The sequence below is a fragment of the Pinus tabuliformis genome, chromosome 7, assembly GCF_031772625.1.
Source record: "Pinus tabuliformis cultivar Carrire ecotype Pingquan chromosome 7, CPIR1, whole genome shotgun sequence".
Taxonomy (NCBI): domain Eukaryota; kingdom Viridiplantae; phylum Streptophyta; class Pinopsida; order Pinales; family Pinaceae; genus Pinus; species Pinus tabuliformis.
In genome coordinates, this window is record NC_142293.1 from 1,977,612,779 (window position 1) to 1,977,625,109 (window position 12,331).

Below are 12,331 nucleotides of genomic sequence, written 5' to 3' on the forward strand. Positions count from 1 at the left end.
CCTGAAGCGCATGCTGCAAAGGATGATCGGAGTTCACAAAAGAAGATGGCACCTAATCCTGTACTCAGCTTTGTGGGCTTACCAAACATCGGTAAGGAATGCAACCGGGTTCACACCCTTCCAACTGGTATATGGCCTGGAAGCAGTCTTACCAGTCCAGTGTGAAATCTCGTCTCTCAAACTCGCAATTGATCTCCTCCCCGGAACATCAGAAGAAGAAGCTCGTTTCTTGGAATTAATCCAATTGGATGAAACCCGTCGTGACGCCGCATTGGCTAACGAAGCCCATAAGAAACGAGTCAAGGCGCAGTTCGACAAAAATGTCAAACCCCGTGTCTTCTCGGAAGGTGACTTGGTCCTGCTTTACGACCAAGAATCCGATAAATTGGGAGCAGGTAAATTTAAGTCTTTATGGATGGGCCCCTATATTGTTAAACGAGTGTTAGCGAAAGGAGCCTACGAGTTGATGGATTACGACGGGATTCCACTGGCGCAACCTCGTAATGGGTTGTACCTCAAGCGTTACTATGCCTAGTAGTAACCAATATGCTTTTGTTATATTTTTGTTTTCGCTAGAGTGTTTGTTTTGGTCGAGTAATCCACCTTTTTACATTTATTGCAGATGTCAGACCCATTGGAGCCATGTGTTGGATATGCCGACGGAGCGAGTCGTAGTTCGCGGAACCTGTCCTCCGCAGCCTGGGCCATTTTTGATCCAAGCGGCGAGTTAGTAAGTTTCAGAGGTGTATGTATTGGTCGATCAACAAACAATATCGCTGAATATAGCGCGTTGATAGAACTTCTCTCTGATGCCATCACTCATGGTATACACAGACTAATCATCAGGCTAGACTCACAGCTCGTAATGCTACAACTCAATGGTATATATTCCGTCTGAAACCCAGCTATTTATCGCATGTTCCTAAGGGTTAAGATTTTGGAAAGACAATTTGATCTTATTCAATACCAACATGTTTCCAGAAACTTAAACACATTAACCGACTCATTAGGAAGCTATGTGTTAGATAGACATTTGCAACATTTATAAAAGAAACACATCATCAATGTTTTACATGTGGATCACATAACTCAACTAGAATAAAACTCCGAAAATCAAAAATATATATATAGCTGTTTATCGTTTACACATAATGTTCTGTAACCAAGACAAAATCGGTCACACGACCCAAAACTCAAAATGCTAGGGGGCACCCTAGTCTAATGATGCTCGTGATAGCTAGTCACAGCCTGTGTGATCATGCGTAAGAGACGAGTCCATCGTCTGGGCACACCAGTAGTGTGCCGCTGTAACTGCAAAGGTAGCTCGTCGATCCTCACATCTGGAATACCAAGAGTAAGGCTCTCAACCTGCTCCTGCACAACTGTAAGAGTCTCGGCCACATCAAGGTCGCGAAGAATAACCCTTCCGGCGGCCTCTCCTGCTGGGGCAACAGCTGGTACTCTCAGGCGAACTACTGGACGAACAGGACCAACATCTGCATGTACACATGAGTTTGATTAGAGTCTTGATAGAACAAAGCACAAGGACATTATAAACAAAAATAGTAAACAACAATATGGTCAGAGATTTTACCAATAGCACCCCACTGCTCGCCATCCAGCAGTACCAAATCTGGATCACCCCGGAAGTCCATGCCAGCATATGGATACTCGGAATAAACCATCTCCTGACGATCAAACCACCTGAAGAAGGTATCAGAAAATGAAATCTGAGACTGGCCAGCATGCCTAGACATATGGTCAACCCATCTCTGCATACGTGGTTCAGTAGGAGAAGGTAAATCGAGTGCAATGTACTGCGGCTGCATCAGTGGTCACTTCTCCAAGGCAAAGGCGGTCAAAATAGAACCGAACCCAAAGTTCTTCAACCTCCCATTCTTTATCTTGGTCAACTGTTCTTTCATTACAAGAAGTACTGCGTCGCACCAGTTGAACACCTTCGGTTGGAGGCATTCCAAGGCATGCTGCATATAGGATCTGTTGGCTACATGAAGAGACGCGCTACCAGCCATCCTACCAAAAGTAAATAGGATAGTCCTAAGGGACCTATCAATGACATCACAGATGATGATCTTGCCATCTTTACTCGGCTGAGATCCTTCCCTGCAATACTGGCGGACATAATCTCTCACAGAATCGCCTCCTCGGGCCAAACCTGACAAAGAGATGGGGGCACCCCGCCTCGACAAGCCAGTCAAGAAATAGATGTCTACTGCAGTCAAGGGGATAGATTTGCCCCTAATCTGGAAAACCTGGTTGATAGGATCCCAAGAGTCAAGCAAATACTTCAGTAAGTTAATCTACTGTCTCATGCTAGAGATGCGGAAGAACTTCAGCAAGCCACAATTCCGTAGCGCGTTCACTGTAATAGGATCATGTAGGGAAATCATGTCCTCTTCTTCATGTTCTCGTTCTCGCCATGTAAGGGTCATTTTGCTCCAAGATCTCTGAAAAAACAAACAAGAGAGGAGTTAGATCCTGATTTTGATGAGAAACAGGCAAAAATCCCATCAAAAACTGTGCAACAAATTCCCTTTCTGCGCCCAATGCCCCTGCAGCAGTGTTCCAGGTGCATTAAATGTCAAACTGCCTTCATACAAGCCAGCATTCAACGAAGGTTTCGATGTGCTGAGGGTGCGTTGATGGCAGAATGAATCCATCAAACCCCAGGGGCTCAGAAAAGCAGGGAATAAAGCACAGAATGCAAAAAGGAAACCATGAAATGAAAGAGTCAAGTTTAGCTCCTACCTGGTCCAGACGGCGCCGAGAATCGTCCACAGAATCTCCTGAAATCAACTGATGAAAATCGAGGAGGAAAACACCTCCAAAGCTCCAACAAACCAAGTTCAAATGAAATGGTAAAATGAGAGGTAAAAAACACTTTTTAATTACTTTTACGTAGTTCGAAGTAAGATATTAGCGTTTTAATCTTGTTTTCAAAACAAATATTGTTCATTTCTAACTAGTTTGATGAAGCAGTTGAAAAATACAGTACTATCTTTGGAAGGAAAAAGCTATCTATGGTAAAAATCAAAACAAGACCACCTATTCGAGCAGTTTTAGCGCATAGTTCAAGCTCGTTAAAAAATAAACATAAGACCGAGCAAATGTTTCCGCCCGCGTTTAAGCTCGTTAAAAAATGAACTATCCCTCGGTAAATAACCACCGTGAATGAAGCATTTTCAGCCATTAAAGCCTTGGTCGTGCTTGCACCATCACCTCCACTTTTCCATTGGCCGATCATTCACCTCCATTTGATTGTTTACCCATTTTGAGGAACAGCTGCGAAGAGTGATTTCACTAGCCATCCTTGTGACACTACCGTGATTGGAAAATTCCAAACCTTACCTGGAATCAGCTGCTACTTTTTTATCACTCATTCCTCAAAAGACGAGTCGTCTTTAAGCTCTTTTCAACTGACTCGTAAAATATGAAAAGATTGCCGAGTTTTGGCCTTCCAGCTCGTTAGAGCGATAGGAAGTGCTATCCCTCCTCTAGATTTTAATCTTTTTGGACCTGAGGGATTATTGCACAAAACGATCGAGCGCTTGTTTTGTTCGGCTCGTTAAAACTATCGAAAACTCATCCCTTCTATATTGTTTTATACTTTTTCGGACTTAAGGGATTAGATGACGAAAAAGGAACTTCGGAGTTACCTTTATGTACCTTTTCAGACTCTCTAAAAATGAAAAGGACCGAGTTATCTTTGTCGTTAGACTCGTTAGAAAGATTAATAACGACAAACTTGTCTTTAGGCGAGAACGAGTTTCACTATCGCTAGGCTCGTTAAAACATAGCGATGGGTTTTCCCGAAGGGAAAATTATAGAACAAGCATATGTTATCCTCCTCAAGCTTGACAAAAATAAAGAGGTACTGGTCAGCAATGATTGGGGAAAAAATTAGGAAGAAAACTCAAAGAAACTTTGTTGGTAGCAAGTCGCTCTTGAACATGACACTTCCACTCCATGCCTGAGTAGGGTTGGGTTGTTTCATTCACCGGTCACATCACCATGGTCGCGCCATACCATCCAAATTTGGGGTAAATGCTACCAATCCATCACATAAGTGTCGCCGACATGTTCAAGAGAAGTCATCCAGAGAAGTCACCTGTGTCCCATCCACTACCATACATTATACTTCATTCCTTCATGACCGCCACCCTGAACCATGTATCATCAGATCGTTTTCACCTCCATCAAAATCATTTGCTCCGTTCCGTGTCATTGATGTGGGATTCATTAAGGCCCTCCTTTGATAGATCGCTTCTTGTCGACATCAGCTCATTATCCAAGAAGTTGATCTAGGAACACCCCATTCAGTACTTTGAAGCTTGCATGCCTCAATGGCAAGTTTCTCACTTCCGGCGACAGGTATACATCAATGACCTTCGACCGAAAGATTTTGCGTGGTGTTCGACGCCAAGTCTTTTATTCACACCACGTGAATTGTACTGCAGTACCTTGAGGGTCATCATCATTATCGGTGATTCCTCTCGCACTTGTTAACAGTTTACATCATTGACTGGTAATCAAGCGATGTCTTTCCATGTTCGACTTCAAAACATTTCTCACATGGATCAACTTGTACTTCGAGTGAAAATTGGACGAGATTGAAGACCCCGGATCTAGTTTCATCCATCCGGGCTGCGATATATATTCAGGAAAAATAAAGACATTGAAATGTACAGCATTGCAGCACAGATAATCATCCTACCAAAAGGATGATGACTCCATCAGAATCATCAGTCTACCATCAGACGATTGTCTGTCCTATGTACATGAAAATGAATTTATAAAGTTGAGCATGGGAATGCCCGCCTCAGCTAGATCATGAAAACAGTATGAAGATAATGTATTGTATTGTATCTTATTACAGGTCTCCTCCCAGCATTGAAAGAACTTCGGATCATCCTAATAAAGCATTTCACCCGATAAACGGCCTCATACTTTAGGGGGCAACTGTTATAGACATTTTTGTGCCTTACAGCTCCAAGCATGAAATGTCCATAAACCAAGGGCTCCTAAGTCCTTAAAAGTGTTGTTCCAGCTCCTAAAGAAACAAGGTCAACAAATTACAGCTTCTCCCAGAAGTTCTCCACCAGAAACTGCTCAGAACTAGTCAAATCAGGATCATTTCAGTTGCTCCACTAGCTAGCTGCGTTGCAAAGCACCCAAATACACTAGATAGGTGCGTTGCAATGCACCTAAATGCACTACCAAGGTGCGTTGAGCGGGAAATGACAAGTGGCAGAGTCATTCCACAAGGTGGAGAGACAATGGAAGCTTCCAGAATCTTTCCCAATGACACTTGCCTCACTGGATTCGACCAGTGATGAGTAAGAGGCTCTCAGTCTCCAAGTGGAAGCAAGAACTGACAGAGAGAAGCCACTAATCAATTCATGAGCTGACTCATCCTCTTTGCATACATCTATATATGGATCCCTCACCAAGAGATCCAGAGGCTGGAATTTTGGTACATTGCAGAGAATTGCTGTTGGTTTTGAGATAGATATTAGAGTATTGGGTGATTTATGCTTTGTTGGAGGTGAAGAGGGGATTCTATGCTGGGAGGTTGATGCTGGATCAGGAATCATCAGTTGTAACTCCTCCTGGATCTTCTTGTTTTATCAATAAAACTATTTGAGTTTCTCCTACATGCTTGTGTATCATTGATGTTTGCTACATTTGTATGTTTAGCTTAAATCTGATCCTAAGCTATTTATGAATATAAATCCATGTCTTTGTGTAGTTTCCTTCTTCTGTGATCTTGCAGGAACTTGGTGACGCTGGGCAAGTAAGGGAGCAGGTAGCTGGAAGCTGTCAAAGAGGAGAGAGATTGGATCAAAGGACTAGCGCAAGACATAGGTTGGTTCATCCTATTCCTCTTCGTTTATAGTTCATAAAGAAGAATATGAAAGTAGTTTTCCCTGTTTGTTTCTGAGGTCACTGTCACACCTCAGTGGGATAGGGTCGTTCTGAATAGACACTTTTCCCGTTAACAAGTGGATAGGATAATAATTGTTCCACCCAACCACCCAAGATAACCTTAATTCACACACACGTACACTCATAATCACATGTTTCATCTTCTCTAATTGTTTATTGGTGAAAATTTGGTGTGCTATAAAGAATGTAAGATTGATGTTGATGCACCATGTATCGAAACTATTTTCCAGCGAATTAGTGACCATTGTGGTTGGGTACCTAGGTGTCTTAGTAGATGTAAATAATTCCATAATATGACCAATAGTTTAATTTTCATAGTGAAGTTGATGTTAGGCCCTCGAGTATGATAGGTTCATCATCAACTTTTTTTTTACTAGTGTTTGGCCCAAAGGTATGGTTGGTTCCTGACTTGTACATTGTTCTAAATCATAGTCTTACAAGTGAACGAAGAAGAAACATTGCTTAAAACATATAATATAAGCTCTCTATATAAACAAAATTTGCACTTAAATAGAAAATCAAGCTGATTCTTTCTATAGTTGTTGGCCTACTTTATTTGCATAAACTAGGAGATAAATTTGTAGAGCTAGCATTAAATTTACTCTATTACTTCAATCTAAAATTATTCCCAATATAATTTTAACTAAAGATGTAATTTAAAAACAAGATTTAAACCTTTATGAAATGACAACATGATCACTAGCTGGATCAGTGTAGTGGAAAATTAAAATTCTAGATTTCAAACTCAAAGCAAAATTCTAATAATCACTCTAACAAGAAAGTAACTAATCTTCTTTAGTCTAGACTACAAAATCTTACATTGGAAGAAAAACAGCGTATGGGAAACCATGCCTTAAGGAAGACACAACAATGCTCTTTTCACTTATGTAGGTTATTAGCCAAAGAATAAATTTTAGCACACTTTCTTGGAATGAAATCTACATTAAGGAAAGGAAATAAAGCTTGAATCAAGTTTGAATAGGTTGATTAAGCATGCATTAGGGTCCCTATACATAGAAAATATGATTGTAAAGCCTTTGGCTCACTCCCTTAGGAGGCTCAAGGAATTGTAACAATACTTCATTAGACTCCTCTATCTTTTACTTAACCATGCAATAATAAACTTGTCTCTCAAAACAAACGGCTATTATATGGAAATAAAACTTAGTTTTTTCATGAACACTATAGAATTTAAACTATGATAGTAAAATATCAAGGTGGTAACTTAAATGAAGAATTTATGGATAGAGGAAACTACAAATATTAGCGTATAAATAAAGTGATTTATGAAAAATAAAAATAGAGGTTTATTTGCACATTAAAGGTTGAACATAAAAGGAAAAAATCAGAGATATATTCAAGCACTTTTGCTCCAACAATCCACAATTATGCACAATGAAGAAGATAAGGCACATGTTTAGACAATGGGGGCCCTCCAATGCTTTAAGTTACACACGTTAAGACTACCATCCAAAGGAACTCAAAGAAACGACACATATTGCTTGAAACAAAGCTTCAATTCAGAAGTTTGCTAAGTATATGGTCACAATAGAAATTAAAAACTCAAAATCTATTTATATACCTCAAGATTCACTTGATTGTTGTTCGTACAAAACAAAAACAAACTAATTATTGATAATCCTCTGCCCAACCAGTCAATTACTATTGTAGACATTTATTTGAATGAGATTCAAACTCCAAAGTGGCCAAAGTTTTGGAAAAATTATGAGTTCTCAATTCTGGGTGGATTTCCTTGCCAAAATCATCTATATTCTTGCTGATCAATTGGGTAGACCACACATTGATCAAGCCTATGCGAGGGATTTTTCTCCAAAACAATAGGAAACTAACCATATAGGAAACACAAGGAACAAAACCCATGTTATTTGTTTCTCCAAGCTCACATGAAAATAGCTCACGAACGAGAAATTACAAGAATTCCTAACATCCTATAAAATCTAGTGAAAGTGAATTACAATGCATAAAATTTGCTAAATTTAAAAAATTAAGAGTAAATGATAATAATATCTTTGGGATGGTTTGATTAGTAAAAATAGAAGAAAAAGGTCGTAAAAGTAACATAAAATGAGTCCATTTAGGTTGAATAGAGTTTATTATAATTTCATCAAGATTGAGGATTGATAGTAGCAATTTTGAATTAAAAAATCAACTAAAAATAGAGTTTGGACAATAATTTTTTCAAGGATAAAATGAATGAAATTTAAAATATGATTCTAAGGGTGATATCCCTTGCAATCTAGTTTACAACATAATTTGAATCATACAAAAAATTTTCCCAACCTAGTAATCGTTTCTTCTAAAATTTGCATTATCACAATTTTGCATTATGGTTGTTCAACAACATGTTTGGAACATAAAATCATTACATTTCCAAAACTTGTTTCTATGGGGTATATACACATGAATCTACTTTCATCTCCCACTGAAATAATGTCAATCCAACACTTGACAAAAACGTTGTGCTCAAAATAGTGATTGTTGGTCCATGCTAGAAATAAAAAATAGATCTATCATGAAGGATATTCATCAACATTTTTGATATCTCAATTCTTCATATCTTGAAAAATTATTTATACTACAGATAAGCACATGGATTTACTCTCATCTTTAACTATCATTGCATCCATTTGAAAACAGTTGAAAAATTTATGTTCAAATTAATCACTATCTATATTAAATTATGCAACTGCTAAACAATTTGCATCTTAGACTGTTATAAGTCCATTTGATATATAAATTGTTGATGTTTTCAAAAATAAAATTAATGTGTAATATATAAATTAATTAAATTTCATGTCCCAAACAATCATGTCAATCTAATTTTATAAGAAAAAGTTGCCCCCAAAATAGTGATTGTTGGTCCATGCTAAAACATGAAAACAACTCTATTATGCAAATTGTTTATAAGAATATTTGACATACCATTTAAAAGAACTTAAAAAAATTATTCATACTAGAGATATCCCTATGAATCTAATTAAATATGACTTCGAAATCATTATAATCAAACATTAATTGAAAAAGTTATGACCAAACATTGTTGGGTAGTCTAGGTTGGCCAGCTATTCTCAACATGTTGAAAATGAAAGTTACTTTTTATATTTTTTCTATTTACACTATTTGCCATTATTTTTATTTGAAGAATAAAATCTAGACACTTATCTTCTTCCATGGTGTTACCTTTTATTACAAAGAAGTGTTAGCTTTTGCAGGTTAGAACAGGATCAAGATAGTCAACCATCCATGAAGGAGTGATTTCTAGATATCAATTTGGGTTTATACAAAAAAAATATTTAATCTTACATAGACATAACCCAAAAAAAATATTTAATCTTACATAGACATACTAAAAGTGCAAGACTATGTGATGTTGAGTCATTGTCGCTACATCTTGTGCTACATAACTACTCGCTGTGAAATAACTCAAGTTTCTAATCAACAACACCAAAACTAAAGAAAAATAGGAATGACTTGAAGAAGTGAAAAGGATAGAATATAAAGAAAAATAGGAATGACTTGAAGAAGTGAAATAAAATTACCACAAGAGTGGAGGTTGCAACTAAAAAAAGAAAAGAGCGTTAATGCCCATTCTATCACCATTCTTTCTCAACACTATTCATTATCCTTATTCATAATTAGTATTATTGCTACGCATGGAGCTCTAAGGAAGACCAAATATTTTCCACCACGAAAAAACTATGGTATGCTAATGCATTTTCCTCTTCCTAGTTTATAAACGGTCGAGAGAAAAATGCATGTTTGAGTAAACAAATTTCCTTTACATCTGTGGTTAATTTTAAAGACAAATCATTTTTCTCAGAATATCAAGTTATTCTCTGCTTTCTTCATCTTCCATATAGCCCTACATAACTTCTTGCTCCACCCACTCGATAACGTAAGTCATCCCACTTACGCCATTGAGCTTTTTGATTATCCAATTTATTTCATAAATAAAACATAATAAAATAAAATTGGATGGTGAAAACTTATTTTAGGCACCATAAAATTGTGGAATGTTTGAAAAACAATCTTGGGTGGGAATTTCCTAGGAATACAAATTTTGATTGTGAAAACCCTCTAGGTGTGGTTAAACATATCTTGTTTGAGAATTACCTTGTTTTTAGACAAGGTTGGAAAATAATAATAACAACAACAACAACAACAACAACAACAATAAATAAATGAAAAAATGAATAAAATCAAATAATAAAATTTATTTCAAAGTTTCACTTGCTCATGGAATAAATATTCTAAGAGTTGACAACTACTAAATCACCAAAAGTCTTAATGTCTCTTACTGGCTACAAATATCATCTAGCACATGTTCAATACATGTTCTATAATATATTTTAATTTTCAGTGGCACTTCACAGATCCATTGCTACAGATGCAACAAAAAAATAAAATTTTTGAGGAAATTTTGATGTTGTTGCACAAGAACTAGCACCAATAAATTTTGTTCATGCTACACAAAAACTAGCTACAAAATATTCTCCTGCTAAAGAAGCTAACACAACTAGAAAAAATGAAGAAATAAGTGCTACCACATAAGGATTCTATTGTGCTATAGATATTTAACTTAATGCAAATATACATACCTATAACCATATTGAGAAGTATTGTGGATTCTATGAATAGGCATGTTGTGGAAATTCTACTGGCATGATGCAAAAACTCTATAGGTGTGCTACGAAGACTCTATAGGCATGTTGCATAAAATCTATAAGCATGTAATGGAAACTCTTCAAGTTTTCTACTGAAACTATGCATATGTGTTATGTATCCTCCTATATTGCAAAAACTCTATAAGCATGTTGCAAAAAAAAATACAAGCATGCTTTTGATCCTCTTGTGATGCAAACTATTTACTTATGTGTTGTGGAGACCCTACTAGTGTGTTATAAATCCTTCCAAGCTGCAAAAACTTTATAGGTGTGATATTAAAACTTTATACAAATGTTGCATAAACTCTACAAGTGCGTTATGCAAACTCTATAGGATTTCTATGAATACTCCTGTGCCATAGAAAATATATAGGATTGTTGTAGATACTCTATATGAATGCTACATATCCTTCTATGTTGTGGATTCAACTCTATAGGGATGTTGCAGATTCTAAATTTTTACTAAAGGTTTTGAGCTCTAAGTGGAAACATACCAGGTGATTGAACAAGGTGATATTAGCCTGCTACATAACCTCTTGTTGTAGATCCTCAACCTTTTGTAGAACCTTGACCTACCACAAAACCTCCTACTGCAAATCCTCAGCTTGTTATATAGCCTTGAGGCATTTGCTACAAAATATCTCGCCATGGGAACTTATGGATATCATATACTTGTTGTAGGTGTCGTGGAATTCTTAGGCATGTATCGATACACTTTTTCTTTCTATTTTTTTTCAAATTCATTGAATACTATAGGTTTTTATTTAGAAAGATACATGAGATTATACTATTTTCCCCTACTTCCTTCCCAATTGTCATTTTTATGAGGATGAAACAAATCTTCATTTGGGGGCGAACATTAACCAAGGGTCTATTTATCATAACCACACCATCACCACTATTGTTTGATATAAAACCTTCACTAGACCATTTGTTTCTACAATTCACATCCCTCCTAACAAACCCCACAAATATCCAGAAAGAGAAGTTATAGATTTACTATTATTGTAGAAGTTGTTGAGGCAAGAAAATATACTAATGCTATTACTCAAGAACTAGCATGAAAAATCCATGTTGCTCCCACACAAGAACTAGTAGCAAAGCATATTTTGGAGATTATTCAACAAAAATTAGTTGTCATTTATAAGAACCTTCACTACAACACGTTTTCATAGAAGAAATTCCTCTTCAAGATAAAATATTTTTCCTAGATTGTCCCTCTATTTCCAGAGAGGCTTCCCCACAAATATTCTCATTGAGCTGTGATAGATAATAAATTATCCACTTACTTACCCCTAATGACATAGACTCATTCACTTAGGAAATGGAAAGTGATGAGAATATACACACACCTTATTACTAAAGGTTGGTCCTAGCTTGTCTTGACTAGTGTTGTTCTCCAAAAGTATTATCCTTAACTCCTAGAACTTGTTACCTAAAAAAATATATCACAAGATATTCAAATGCTCCTATGCAATATTTATTACTATAATCCAAAACATATTCATGCATAGACAAAGAAACATTCATTTACATGCAATAAGAAATAAATGGCATGGGTGAAAGCATTGGAATTTCATTAGACAACAATCGTTACAATAGATGAAATAATTATAGGCTCTTTGATCAAAGGATCCTGCTCTCACCTACGCTTAAAATTAGGCTCAAAGTAGGTATAC